The sequence below is a fragment of the Palaemon carinicauda genome, chromosome 12 (genome assembly GCF_036898095.1).
Source record: "Palaemon carinicauda isolate YSFRI2023 chromosome 12, ASM3689809v2, whole genome shotgun sequence".
NCBI classification, from domain to species: Eukaryota; Metazoa; Arthropoda; class Malacostraca; order Decapoda; family Palaemonidae; genus Palaemon; species Palaemon carinicauda.
Window position 1 is genome coordinate 65,753,514 of NC_090736.1, and position 14,044 is coordinate 65,767,557.

A 14,044-nucleotide genomic window follows, 5' to 3' on the forward strand; every position below is an offset into this window, starting at 1 on the left:
AAAACCAGCTATCTGATATTCAGAAATAATTAACCCAAAAAAGACAAGAATAATGTTACCGAAAAATTCTAATACTTACAAATATATCAATGAGACCTATAGAGATGCATCCTCAACTAACCTAACCTAAGGTTCCAAGACTTTGAACTTGAACTTGAACTGGTTAGATGTTTGAGGTCCTGTTGGGACCTGTTCATCATTCTAAATTAATTTTATACTCTATTGAGTGGCATGCGTGGCATTGAAACCTAGGAATTAACATTGGCAGGATGGGCTGTAAACACCTGGCAGGGGTCTCCAGTGGGCGTCGTCTACTCTTGAAGGCGTTCACCGATTGTGCTTGCACCACAGAGTCTGGGAGATCATTCCTTGTGTTGACCACCCTCAGGGAGAAAGTTCCTCTGTGGACATCTAGCCTACAGTGCTTTTTGATGATTTTGAGACTATTACCTCTTGTTGCACTGTCTCTGGTGATTTCAAACTTTGGCCTGTCTGAATCATAGATCTTGTGTATGTATTTGTAGAGATCAATCATATCACCACGACTTCTGCGATGCTCAAGAGTGGGCAGTCCCAGTATTTCCAGTCTCTCAGAGTATGGCTTATCCCTCAGTGAAGCTAACAGCTTGGTTGCTCTACGCTGAACATCCTCTATTTCACTACACAGGGTTTTGTGGTGCGGCTGCCATACTGAGTGGCCATTCTCCAGGATAGGGTGCGCAAGGCTTTTGTAGAGTTGTACGAAGAGATCATTGGTCATGAAGTCAAAGGTACGTCGAATGATACCGACAACTCTATTGGCTTTTGCAGTTGCTTTGGCTACATGTTCTTTAGAGCTTAGCTTGTTGTCGATGTAGACGCCTAGATCTTTCTCATGTTCGTGCTCCTCCAGTGTTATTTCGCCAAGTGAGTTGTCATGCATGGTGTACTTTGCCTCAGATCTTTTGCTCCCAAGCTTCAGGACGCTGCACTTCTGTGGGTGGAAACGGAGCAACCAAACCTGTGACCAGTGTTGCAAGCTGTCAAGGTCAGCCTGTAGGTTGTCTGTTGCTCAGGGGATGTCACTGCGAGTAAACAGCTTTGTATCATCTGCAAACAACTTCACATCACTTTTGGCGGACATTGGGCAGGTCATTGATGTAGATGACAAATAGCATCAGACCAATCACGCTTCCTTGTGGTATCCCACTCGTCACTGGTGCTGGTCTTGATGTTGCTCCATTTACTGCTACACACTGCTGCCGATCTTTCAGAAAAGCCTGTATCCATTTGAGGACTTTGCCCTGGATGCCACACGACTCGATCTTTGACAAGAGGCGACTGTGTGGCACAGTCAAACGCCTTCATAAAGTCCATGTATATAACGTCAACACTTCCTCCTGCATCGAGAGTTTCTGTCCAGGTATCCATAACATCCAGAAGTTGAGTTACACAGGATCTCCCTTGTACAAAGCTCTCTGCTGAAAAGTTGATTTTCCTCCAAATGTCTGATGACTTCTTCTCTGATGACTTTTTCCATCACCTTACAGAGTATGCATGTGAGGCTGATTGGTCTGTAATTGCTCGCTTGTAGGCGGCTTCCTTTCTTGAAAATAGGTGAGACCATTGCTTTTCTACAGTCCTGTGGTACTTGTCCCTCGTGCAAAGACTTGCGAAAGAGCAATGTTACTGGGTGAGCCAATATGTCTGCAGCCTTTGAGAGAACAAGAGGGCTGATGCCATCTGGTCCTGAAGCTTTGTTGATCTTTAGAGTCTGGAGTAACTTCCGTACCTTTTCTTCGGAGATCTCAAAGTTTTGCAAGGGTGTGTTGTACTCAGCAGTTGGTGGGTCGGGTAGCGGGCCATCATCTTCTTGTGTGAAAATGCTCTGAAAGAAGTCGTTCAGTATTTCTGCCTTTTCTATATCTGATGCTGTTTTGCTACCATCTTCCTTCTTTAGATCTCCTATTCCTGATTTTGTAGTTGGCTTGCTTTTGACATATGACCAACATGCTTTTGGATTACTTTTTGCTTTGGCTGTTACTTTAGCTTCTAAGCCTCTTTTTGTTTTTTTGCATTTCTTGCTACCTCTGTTCCTTGCCTTAAGGTATGCTGTGTAGTCGTCCTTTTTTTTGGTTTGCTGCCACCTTCTGAGGAGTCTGTGTTTCTTCCTTACTGATTCCAGAGTTTCTCTGTCCATCTATTTTTTCGCATGGGCTTTACTGGGAAAGGGGAGACATTACCCTACTGGACCATCCCACCTAACATGAACAAGCACCCCCACAAGTGAAAATCAAATTACAGGGGTGCTTACTAATTCTCCCTAACCTTACATATGGCTGTAGGTCTTATCCTGGCTTGAGGAGCTTTATTCCCGCGACCCACCTATCTAACATATTATCTCACTGTAAACGAATCGAAGTAGAGGCCTGTTTCCTACCCTAACAAACGTAGGAAATCCCTTACCTGGCCATCGGGGCTTCTTATACCTCGGCCACAAACCTAACATGACTTACAACATAAAATCCATGGCCGTAACATAACTAAAGCAAAATTCTCCATCTTTACCAAACACCACAGTCTTTCAAGTGAAATAGAAAAAAAAATTAGGCTTAAACAGTAGCCTAATAGCAAAATTGCATGCATTTCATTATTGCTACTAATAAGACACATTGGCATTTATCAGAAGACAGCATCAGTGCGTCTAAGGAAATGAAGCAAGAAAATACCAAGGCATAGTAATCAACATAGTACTGTACGTACAAATGGTAGAAGTTTAAATTTTTTTGGTAAAAAACCTGCAACCTTGCATGTAGGAAAAGTATTTTAACTTTGATTTATAAGTTAAGTATTAGATTTGAAGAAATTACCACATTATCTACTTCCATTAGAATATAAAAAAAAAAATCCACAAATATTCTTCAACGTTAACTTCTTCATGTGGAGCTCTTTTGTATAATCACCAAGCAGAGATACATCATAACCTAACCTACCAAGATCTTTACGAATTAACTTTTAGCCTACATGCCTTGGTTACTTTCAGTCTTCTCCTTTGTCTAACCTCAACATAACCTGACCCTAGGACAAGCCTCGAGTTCTCCCATTACAGTCTCTTATTGTTATATCTAGATGGTAGTGATGTAGTAGACCAAGTACAAATTTTCGATTAAATAAAATGTTAAATTTGTCGAATCACTACAAAACTATAACAAAAAACATATATGTTCGAGATCACAGCCTCCAATAATCGTAATTTTCAGACCCAACATACAATCAAATAAGACATTTAAGTAATCACTATAACATCCACATTTATCAGAGAAATCCTAGCCTATTTTGCATCCAAAATTACTTACCTCTAGAGTAGTCTAATCCTTTTCACGATAAACACATCAGATCTTGATTACACGTTGGCCTTCTCTGTAGAACAGGAAATATATCTTCACAATACAGTAATGCCGGATATTGGTAATCAAGATTGTGAATGTCCAGCACTAACCATGGCTAACAAGCAAACACTAACGGGCAGCAGCCCATCGACCTTTGAAATAGAGTAAAAAATTCAAAACGCACAGAACAATCGAAAAACAAAATTTTCGTCAACGTTTAACAAGAAGTGATTGCCGGGAAAGGATATAATTATCATAGGGCAAGTGATGGTAAACAAAGGGATAACATCTTTCATAACACTGGTGAGGGTGTTATCATTTTGTCAATCAACAATAAAATTATATACAATAGGAGTACTTTAACCATTGACATTTTATGGAATTATATTATTTTAAGAAATTATCTTACGCACATCGTTACTAAGCCAAAAATATAACTTAACTTTGATTGCTTTATTACCAACGGTGGAATTTGATCTTCATTTGACGAAATTGATGTGCTCATTTTGCGAAACAGTTCCCAGGTGCAATGAGTGTGATTGTATTTTAACATTTTAGCGACTGTAAAATTTTTCAATAGAGAGAGAGAGAGAGAGAGAGAGAGAGAGAGAGAGAGAGAGAGAGAGAGAGAGAGAGAGAGAGAGAGAGAGAGATCTGTGTTTTAGTGAGAAAAGTTGTATTAACCTTTTATCGGACTTTATTTAGATAAGACTTTAATTTCTGTTTTATCACAGATTTCTACATCATAATTTAATCATTTTTTCTCAGTCATGTTTAATATATTTTATTTTATCCATTTATTTAGCACTAATATAATATTTTCTTCCAAACTTTAATCGGGCCAACTATGTTAGGAGTCGAGCCTGATTCATTAGGCTGGTTAATCCCCCCCCCCCATTTTAATAATAATAAATAATATTTCTTGTGAAAAATAAAAAATATGATATATCAGGAAAATACGAACATGGCGAATGTTATTTCTTCGTTCAGATTCATTACCACCGATTGACAATGTGACGAACGACGACAAGAGTGATTCTTTCCCGAACTCCTTTCCAGCGACTTGAACTTTTTCAAGTGGGAGGACAATTGCTTCCTGAAGTGGGACTTAGCCTCCTTGATGCCGAAATGAGGTTGTATTTCTGTGTGTGTCTCTCTCTTTCCCCCACACGCGACGGGAATCTTAGTAGAGGTGAGAAACTGGACTTGAATGCTGATGTGTCATCAGCGCTACGTCTCAGGGTAAGTAAATATGGTTTCCCTTTAAATTATTGGACTTTGCTTTCATTATAGTTATTAAACTTGCTCTTTCATTGAATAGTTATGTTCTTATTTTCGCTAAGTAGTTATTCTATTCATGTTTTCATTATCTAGTTAAAATAGAATAGGCCTACTCTCGCTTGGATTTAAGTTATTTTGCTTTTTCTCATTACTAGCAGTTGGGTGAAAAATTACTGACGAGGTAGACAAGTTATGTCCATGGGAAATTAGACCGTTATTTTATTTCATTTTTGATGTTACAGATTACAAACTTTTACTTTATGTAGAATGTATCACATATTGAATTTTTGAAAAAGAAAATAAAAAGCATGTTTCTGAAGAAACTGTAAAAAATTAATTCATCTATTAGTGATGCAGAGATTTAATAATATTGCCAATTTGACTGGAAAAAAAACAATTGTCTTCTTATTTTACTGGAAACTACGTTATCGAACGTTATGACGTATTTAGCATCTTTCATAATAGCCTACCGTTTTAAAACCATATCCGTTTGATGAATAAAGCAACCTTATTTCTGTATCTAACCCATATATAGGTTCGAATCCTGGCTAAGGTAGGTGCACTTACGATACATAATTACCTACAAGTGTAAGCTATTCCAAAAGTAACGGGAAATCTATGTTAGAGTATTTGTAGCTTAGCATTTGAAAGTATAAGATAGTCATATAATAGAATTAGTGACAGAACTATTACATACACCACACACTTACACCTATATTGAATCATTGAAATGTTTCAGAACACAATCGAGGCTTACCCTAACCTGTGTCAAACCAAAGCAGTCATCAACAATTTGCCCTTTCCTCCATCTCTCAACCGTCCCTCCCCCATCCACAATTTAGAAAGTGAGAAACATTAGACTAGAGTCAATTACGGTCATAAGGATCAGCTCTGATGAAACTGAGAGCAGGGGGGAAATAGTTGTGATCCATGTGAAGTATTCACTGTAGTTTTCCAGCCGATATTAAAAACAACCAGTTTTCCATGTTTCTGCAAATGATAAACAAAAGCTTTATTTTAGCTCATTTTAGATTTAATCAACATAGTAAAGTTTCATGATATTACTGTCTTTTACGAGTACCAAAGCAGATCTTTGCCACTCAAATTTGCTAACGTTTTTCCAATTAAAATTTGAATTTCATTTTACATGTAGAATTTTAATTATTCACACATTCCAAAAGTATTTTTTTTTTTTTTTTGTCCCATTCAAGACCTAGGTTATTTCAGTGATAAGTATCAAACATTCTAATGTTGTCGAGACAGAGGATTCTCTCTCTATCAGAAATTTTCATGATTTTTTATGCATTTCTGAGTGGGGATACCTTAATGGAGTGAAAAGGTTTGTGTACCGCCATGATCAACAAAACTGTACTAGTCAGGGCCACCCATAATATACTCAATTTTTTTTTTTTTTATGATGCTCAATTGCACTGACTCGCAGCGGTGCCCTTTTAACTCGGAAAGGTTTCCTGCTCTCTGATTGGTTAGAATTATCTTGTCCAACTAATCAGCGATCGGGAAACTTTTCCGAGCTAAAAGGGCACACATGTGAGTCGGTGCAAATTTGCCTCACTAAAAAGAATTAACTTTAGGTTGGTTTACTTTGAACGTTCAGACTAAAGTCTCCCACCATCACCAATTCAAAATGGCCGACGTGGGGATGAAATAGCCAAACTCCATACTTGAATAAGAACATGTCTGAGGCCTTAGTTCTGCAGTGAACTAAGAAACAGTTGCATTTGTTGTTGTCTTTACGATTAGTGCCAACTATAACGATAAGTAATCCACTGCTATCACCATTCATTCAAAATTAAGTTACAGTGTTGTTAATGATGCAGTTTAATATCAAATGGAAATAAATCTATTTCATATCTTTGGTAGTTGATACTTGATAAAATAAATAAAATATAGAGACCATTGCTAGTTTCTGCCAGGCGCTTTTACCTCAGCTCCGCTGTACTTTCTTGTACTTATTTTCAATGTGGATGACCAAAGTTGCTGTAACGACCGTTTACAGAAATTAATCTATCAATCAGTCGCAATTTAGATAAGGGAGTAATCAAGGAATGTGGAGAGAGGTTTCTGGCGATAATACCCGACAGTAGAAACATTGCTGTAGGTTTTTATCTTGATATTTTTGTTACTCTTGAAAATTGAAAGAAACGAGTTTGAATTGTCTGTCTTTACACATACATACATACATACATACATACACACACACACACACACACACACACACACACACACACATATATATATATATATATATATATATATATATATATATATATATATATATATATATATATATATATATACTGCAATAACAGGAAAACAAGAAACGACTTGCAAGTCTGTCTTAGTTCTACTTTTAATAAGAGTGAATAATTGTATCCAACCGAGGTTTCTGGTTCTTACAGTTATAGCTAGAGCTCCATGTCTTCGCCATTTTTATTGCTGTTTGATTATGCGATATCAAATGATAGGCCCCGCCCTTCATTCGGTTCCTCTCGATGATTGGCGGAAAGAGATGACCAACCCCGCCGATATAGGGTCTGTTGAGAGAGAGAGAGAGAGAGAGAGAGAGAGAGAGAGAGAGAGAGAGAGAGAGAGAGAGAGAGAGAGGTGGTGGTTCGGGCCGCTACTGTGATTGGAAAATTGATCGCCTGGTCATTTCTTTTGTCTCGTTTTTGAAGGGAAGGAAATAAAAACATTGTGACAATTCAGAATCAGAGAAATTTAAAGTGAAATTATAAACATGTTAAAGAATTGTTAAACATCATAGGTTAAAGTACTGTTAGTCTTTTAAGTAATTTGGATATTATTATTATTATTATTATTATTATTATTATTATTATTATTATTATTATTATTAAATGCCAAGCTACAACCCTAATTGGAAAAGTTGGATTCTATAAGTCCAAGGGGCCCCAACAGGGAAAATAGCCCAGTGAGGAAAGGAAACAAGGAAAAATAAAATCAATATTTCCTAAATAAACAATAAAAATTTCAACAAAACAAGAGGAAGAGAAACTAGATAGAACAGTGTGCCCGAGTGTACCCTCAAGCAAGAGAACTCTAACCCAAGACAATGGAAGACCATGGTACAGAGGCTGTAGCACTACCCAAGACTAGAGAACAATGGTATGATTTTGGAGTCTCCTCCTCCTAGAAGAACTGCGTACCATAGCTAAAGAGTCTCTTCCACCCTTACCAAGAGGAAAGTAGCCACTGGACAATTACATTGCAATAGTTAACCCCTTTAGTGAAGAAGAATTGTTTGGTAATCTCAGTGTTGTCAGGTGTAGTGTATGAGGACAGAGGAGAATCTAAAGAATAGGTCAGAGTATTCGGTGTCTATGTAGGCAAAGGGAAAGAACCGTAACCAAAAAAAAAAAAAAAAATCCAATGTAGTACTGTCTGGCCAGTCAATAGGACCCCCTAACTCTCTAGCGGTAGTATCTCAACGGCCGACGGGTGCCCTGGCCAACCTACTACCTACGGACAACACAGATATGTAGGGTTAACTCCACGGGTTCCAAACAACATAATGAGAAGCGATCTTCAAACAAATCATGTTTAAAGCATTGCAAAGGTAATATTCCCATACAGATTAAAATCTCGTGGATTTATAGATATGCCAGGGATTTCTCTTTTTCTTCCAGTCTGGTCATCACCATTTACATATTTCATCCTAATTTACATCGATGGGTGTTAGTTAAACATATGCTAATAAGATTCATCTTTCTCTTCTCTCCCCACAGACGTTTGAGCCATAACCTACCTATCACTTTATTCTAAATTAGTTAATGGCACTTCGTCTGCTCCAGTCACTATTTGGAATCTAATTAATGGTAATCTGTTTGCTCGTTTCCCTATTAGGAGTTTAGTTGATGGCTCTCTAGCTACTCACTTCCCTATTTGGCTTTTAGTAGATGGTTCTCCGTCTCCTGGCTTTCATATTTGAATTTTAGTTAACGACACTCCGTGTGTTGGCTTCTCTGTTTGGATTTTATTTGCTGACACTCAATTTGCTCGCTTCACTATTAGATTTTAGTGTATCACTCTTTCTGCTGACTTCCCTATTAAGATTTAAATTTATGGCACCCCGTCTACTAACTTCCCTATTTGGATTAATGGCACTGTCTGCTGGCTTCCCTGTTTAGATTTTAGTTGATGGCACCCCATCAACTGGCTTCCCTATTTGGATTTTAATTGATGGCATTCTGTCAACTGACTTCCCTATTTATATTTAAGTTGATGGCACCCCATCCACTGGCTTCCATAATTGGATTTTAATTGATGGCACTCTGTCTGCTGGTTTCCATATTTAGATTCAAGTTTATGGCACCCCATCTACTGGCCTCCCTATTTGAATTATAGTACATTGGCCTCCATCTGCTCGCTTTCCTACTTGGCCTTAAGTAGATGACTCTCTATCTCCTGGATTTCATATTTGGATTTTAGTTGATGGTTCGTCATCTGCTCATTTATCTATTAACATTTCATATTTGGATTTTAGTTGATGGTTCGTCATCTGCTCATTTATCTATTAACATTTCAATTGGTAACACTGTGTGAGCTCGTTGCCTTATTTGAATTTTAGTTAATGGCACTCTGTTGAGTTACGGGGTCCTTTGACTGGCCAAATATTATTACATTGGGTCCCTATCTGGTTACACCTCATTTTTCCTTTGCCTTCACATACTGTACACTGAATAGCCTGGCCTATTCTTTACACATTTTTCTCTTTCCTCATACACCTGACAACATTATGGTAACTAAAGATTCTTCTTCACTCAAGTGGTTTACTACTGTACCATAATTGTTCTGTAGCTATTTTTCACTTGGTAAGGTAGAAGAGAGACTTTAGCCATGGTAAGCAGCTCTTCTAGGAGGACACTCCAAAATCAAACCATTGTCTCCTAGTCTTGGGTAGTGCCATAGCCTCTGTATTGGGTTAGAGTTCTCTTGCTTGAGGATGCACTCAGACACACTATTCTTTTGCATTATTTCCTTTCTTCACTGGGTTATTTTCTTTGTTGGAGCCCTTGTGATTATAGTATCATGCTTTTCCAGCTAGTGTTGTAGGTTAGCTAGTAATAATAATAATAATAATGATAATAATAATGATGATAATAATGATAATAATAATAATAATAATAATAATAATATCACGCCATCACTTCTCTTCCTTATTTTAATTTTATTTGATGCCATTCCTTTCTTTTCCCTATTTGGATTTTAGTTGATGGCACTCCATCAGTTCTATTCCCTATTTGGATTTTAGTTGATGGAACTACATCAATTCTCTTCCCTATTTGGATTTTAGTTGATGACTTTGTTTGCTTTCTTCCCTATTTGGATTTTAATTTATGGCACTGCCTGCTCTATTCCTTATTTTGATTTTAATTGATGGCACTTCAACTGCTTGCTTCCCTGTTTGCATTTTAATTGATGGCATTCTGTCTGCTCTTTGCTGTTTATTATTATTATTATCATTACTAGCCAAGCTACAACCCTAGTTGGAAAAGCAAGATGCTAGAAGCCAAGGGCTCCAATAAGGAAAAATAGCCCAGTGAGGAAAGGAAATAAGGAAATAAATAAATGATGAGAATAAATTAACTATAAATCATTCTAAAAACAGTAACGTCAAAACAAATATGCCCTATATAAACTATTAACAACGTCAAAAACAGATATGCCATATAACAACTATAAAAAGTCCCATGTCAGCCTGGTCAACATAAACACATTTGCTCCAACTTTGAACTTTTGAAGTTCTACTGATTCAACTACCCGAATAGGAAGATCATTCCACAACTTGGTAACTGCTGGAATAAAACATCTAGAATACTGTCTGGTATTGAGCCTCATGATGGAGAAGGCCTTTCTATTAGAATTAACTGCCTGCCTAGTATTACGAACATGATAGAATTGTCCACGGAGATCTAAATGTAAAGGACGGTCAGAGTTATGAAAATCTTATGCAACATGCATAATGAACTAATTGAAGGACGGTGCCAAAGATTAATATCTAGATCAGGAATAAGAAATTTAATAGACCATAAGTTTCTGTCCAACAATTTAAGATGAGAATCAGTAGCTGAAGACCAGACAGGAGAATAATACTCAAAACAAGGGAGAATGAAAGAATTAAAACACTTCTTCAGAATAGATTGATCACCGAAAATCTTGTAAGACTTTCTCAATAAGCCAATTTTTTGTGCAATTGAAGAAGACACAGGCCTAATGTGTTTCTCAAAAGTAAATTTGCTGTCGAGAATCACACCTAAAATTTTAAAAGTGTCATACAAATTTAAAGAAACATTATCAATACTGAGATCCGGATGTTGAGGAGCCACCGTCCTTGACCTACTTACAATCATACTTTGAGTTTTATTAGGATTCAACTTCATACCCCATAATTTGCACCATGCACTATTTTTAGCCAAATCTCTATTAAGGGATTCACCAACCCCAGATCTAATTCAGGGGATGGAATTGATGCAAAGAGAGTAGCATCATCTGCATATGCAACAAGCTTGTTTTCTAGGTCAAACCACATGTCATGTGTATATAGTATGAAAAGTAATGGGCCAAGAACACTACCCAGTGGAACACTGGATATCACATTCCTATACTCACTATGGTGCCCATCAACAACAACTCTTTGAGATCTATTATTTAAAAAATCAATAATAATGCTAAGAAACGACCCACCCACGCCCAACTGTTTGAGTTTGAAAACAAGGGCCTCATGATTAACACGGTCAAAGGCAGCACTAAAATCAAGGCCAATCATACGAACTTCCTGACCACAATCAAGGGATTTCTGTACAGCATTGGAGATTGTAAGAAGGGCATCACATGCTCCACGGCCTTTACGAAAACCAAATTGCAAACTAGGGAATAGATGATTACCTTCAGTAAACCTATTAAGACATTCAAAAACTTTGGATAATATGGGAGTTATGGAAATTGGGCGGTAATCAGTGGGACTTGAGCTACCACAAACACATTTACATAGAGGAGTAACATTACCAATTCTCCAAGTGCTAAAAGCTCCTCTTCTTGCTAACTTGCGCAAAATAACAGATAACTTTGGCGCTAAGAAATCTGCTGTCTTTATAAAAAACAAAGGAAAAATGCCATTTGGGTCTACACCTCCATAAGCATCAAGGTCCCTCAACAGAGCTTTAATCTCACGAGATCGAAAAGCTAACCTAGTTAGTTTAGCCTCAGGAAAGCAGGAATGAGGAAGTTCAAGTTTTTCATTACTCTGTTTACAGCCAACAGGGTTGCCTTTTCCTTTGGACAGTGAGTGACTGAGCCATCTGGTTTAAGTAAAGGAGGAACTGTTGCATCTACACCAAAGAGTGCAGATTTAAGGGTAGACCACCATTTATGTTCCTGAGTTGTACTAGAAAGGGTTTCTTTTATGCTTAAATGGTACTCCTTTTCAGTTGAGACATAAACTCTCTGAGCAAAAACTCGAAGCTGAGTATAGTTGTTCCACGTCAAATCTGATCTGTTACCCTTCCAAAGATGATAGGCTTCCTGCTTCTCCAAATAAGCACGTCTACAATCATCATTGAACCACAGTTTGTCCTTCACTCGGTACCTTAGCACACGAGAAGGGATACTCCTATCAATTATGTTGACTAGATTCTCATTCAAAGGGACAACAGGATCTACACTACTATATAATTGTGACCAATTCAAGCACAAAAGATCATGCAAAATCCTATTCCAGTCTGCTTGGGATTTCATATAAATTTTACAAGAGTATGATATATCAGGGACAGGCTGCTCAGTCTTCACTACTAGTAAAATCAAGGCATGATCAGATGTCCCGACTGGAGAACCCACCTTACTAGTTATAACGCCAGGGGAGTCAGTGTATATGAGGTCCAAGCAATTACCAGACCTGTGAGTAGCTTCATTTATGATTTGCTCACAGACTGATTCCGAGGCAAAGTCTAAAGCTCTTAAGCCATGGCGATCGGTAGGAGAGATAGAACTTAACCACTCCCTATGGTGAGCATTAAAATCACCAACAAAGACAAAAGAACCCTTTCTATCACCTTCTTGTATCTTAGCCATAATGGTAAGAGGACAATCGAAGACAGAATCATCCATGTCTGGATTCCGGTAAATGGAACACAAATAAAAGTTGTTATGCCTGCCACAAACTTTTATTACCTGAATCTCATGACATCTACATTGATAGCAGGACTTATGAGAAGCAGGGTTGTACCAACCGTGTGTCACACAATTGTACATAATTCCTTTTGTAAATAATATGCTTGTATCTTCGCTCTTCCCTCGCACTCAAACGAACATGAAAACTCATGTCTGCTGTTTTGCTCTGAACATTGTCTGTCTCTCGAACATGCTATGTCCTGTTGCCTTGAGGTTTTGTATATAAAGAAGAGTGTTCCTTAATATATAACTCAGTCGTTTCCAATCTGCCTTTGAGTTCACAACTCCTCTCTCGGCCCGTCACATTGGTGACCCCGGAGTGACTCGTTCCTCCCGCCTCCCCATCCCCCCTACACCTCTCACCGTTACTATGACGCCGTCAACGCACACCTTCTGCAGCAGTACTCGCCGTCGCCAGCCGCCCGTATAGCAACGCTTTTTCAGCTCTCTCAACAACCGTTGGTTGACCAAATGGCTTCGCTCACCCTAGGGAAAATGACCAGTATCACTCGCCTGCAACCTGCCGCAGACAGCTCTCCTCGTGAGGTGAACCTACTTCGTGCCCTTATGGACAGCCACTTTATGACCTTCAAAACCTCCATCGACGCCTCCACTCGTGACGAACAGGACACCTATTCAGCTTCAACCGAAGCTGACGTGAATGCTATAGGACAGACACGCCTATGAATGCCGTAGGACACACTCGCCTATGAATGCCGTAGGACACGCCTATGAATGCCGTAGGACACACACGCCTATGAATGCCGTAGGACACACTCGCCTACCCCGTGACGAGCCGGAGCGGCAACACAGCCACCCATCATCCACCACTCGCTCGCACCCAAACCAATGACTTCTACAGCCACACACTGTCGCTTATCGGCGCAGTTTTTACTACTACCTCTCCAGATTCAGGGCACCTATTTAACATGTTCAGTATGTCATTTTTAGAGGGGGAGCCATGTACCAACCGTGTGTCACACAATTGTACATAATTCCTTTTGTAAATAATATGCTTGTATCTTCGCTCTTCCCTCGCACTCAAACGAACATGAAAACTCATGTCTGCTGTTTTGCTCTGAACATTGTCTGTCTCTCGAACATGCTATGTCCTGTTGCCTTGAGGTTTTGTATATAAAGAAGAGTGTTCCTTAATATATAACTCAGTCGTTTCCAATCTGCCTTTGAGT

At 38.6% G+C, this 14,044-nt stretch overlaps 1 protein-coding gene across 2 annotated transcripts in view; it reads right to left on the bottom strand.

The window, feature by feature from the left end:
- The window catches only part of LOC137651243 (protein Star-like), a 270,504-nt gene extending 266,882 nt beyond the window's left edge, over positions 1-3,622 (bottom strand). For both annotated transcript variants that reach the window (XM_068384470.1, XM_068384469.1), the window contains exon 1: positions 3,336-3,622. The gene's annotated coding sequence lies outside the window, so the exon portion shown is untranslated. The remainder of the gene's footprint in view (positions 1-3,335) is intronic.
- Positions 3,623-14,044: the final 10,422 nt, after the last annotated feature.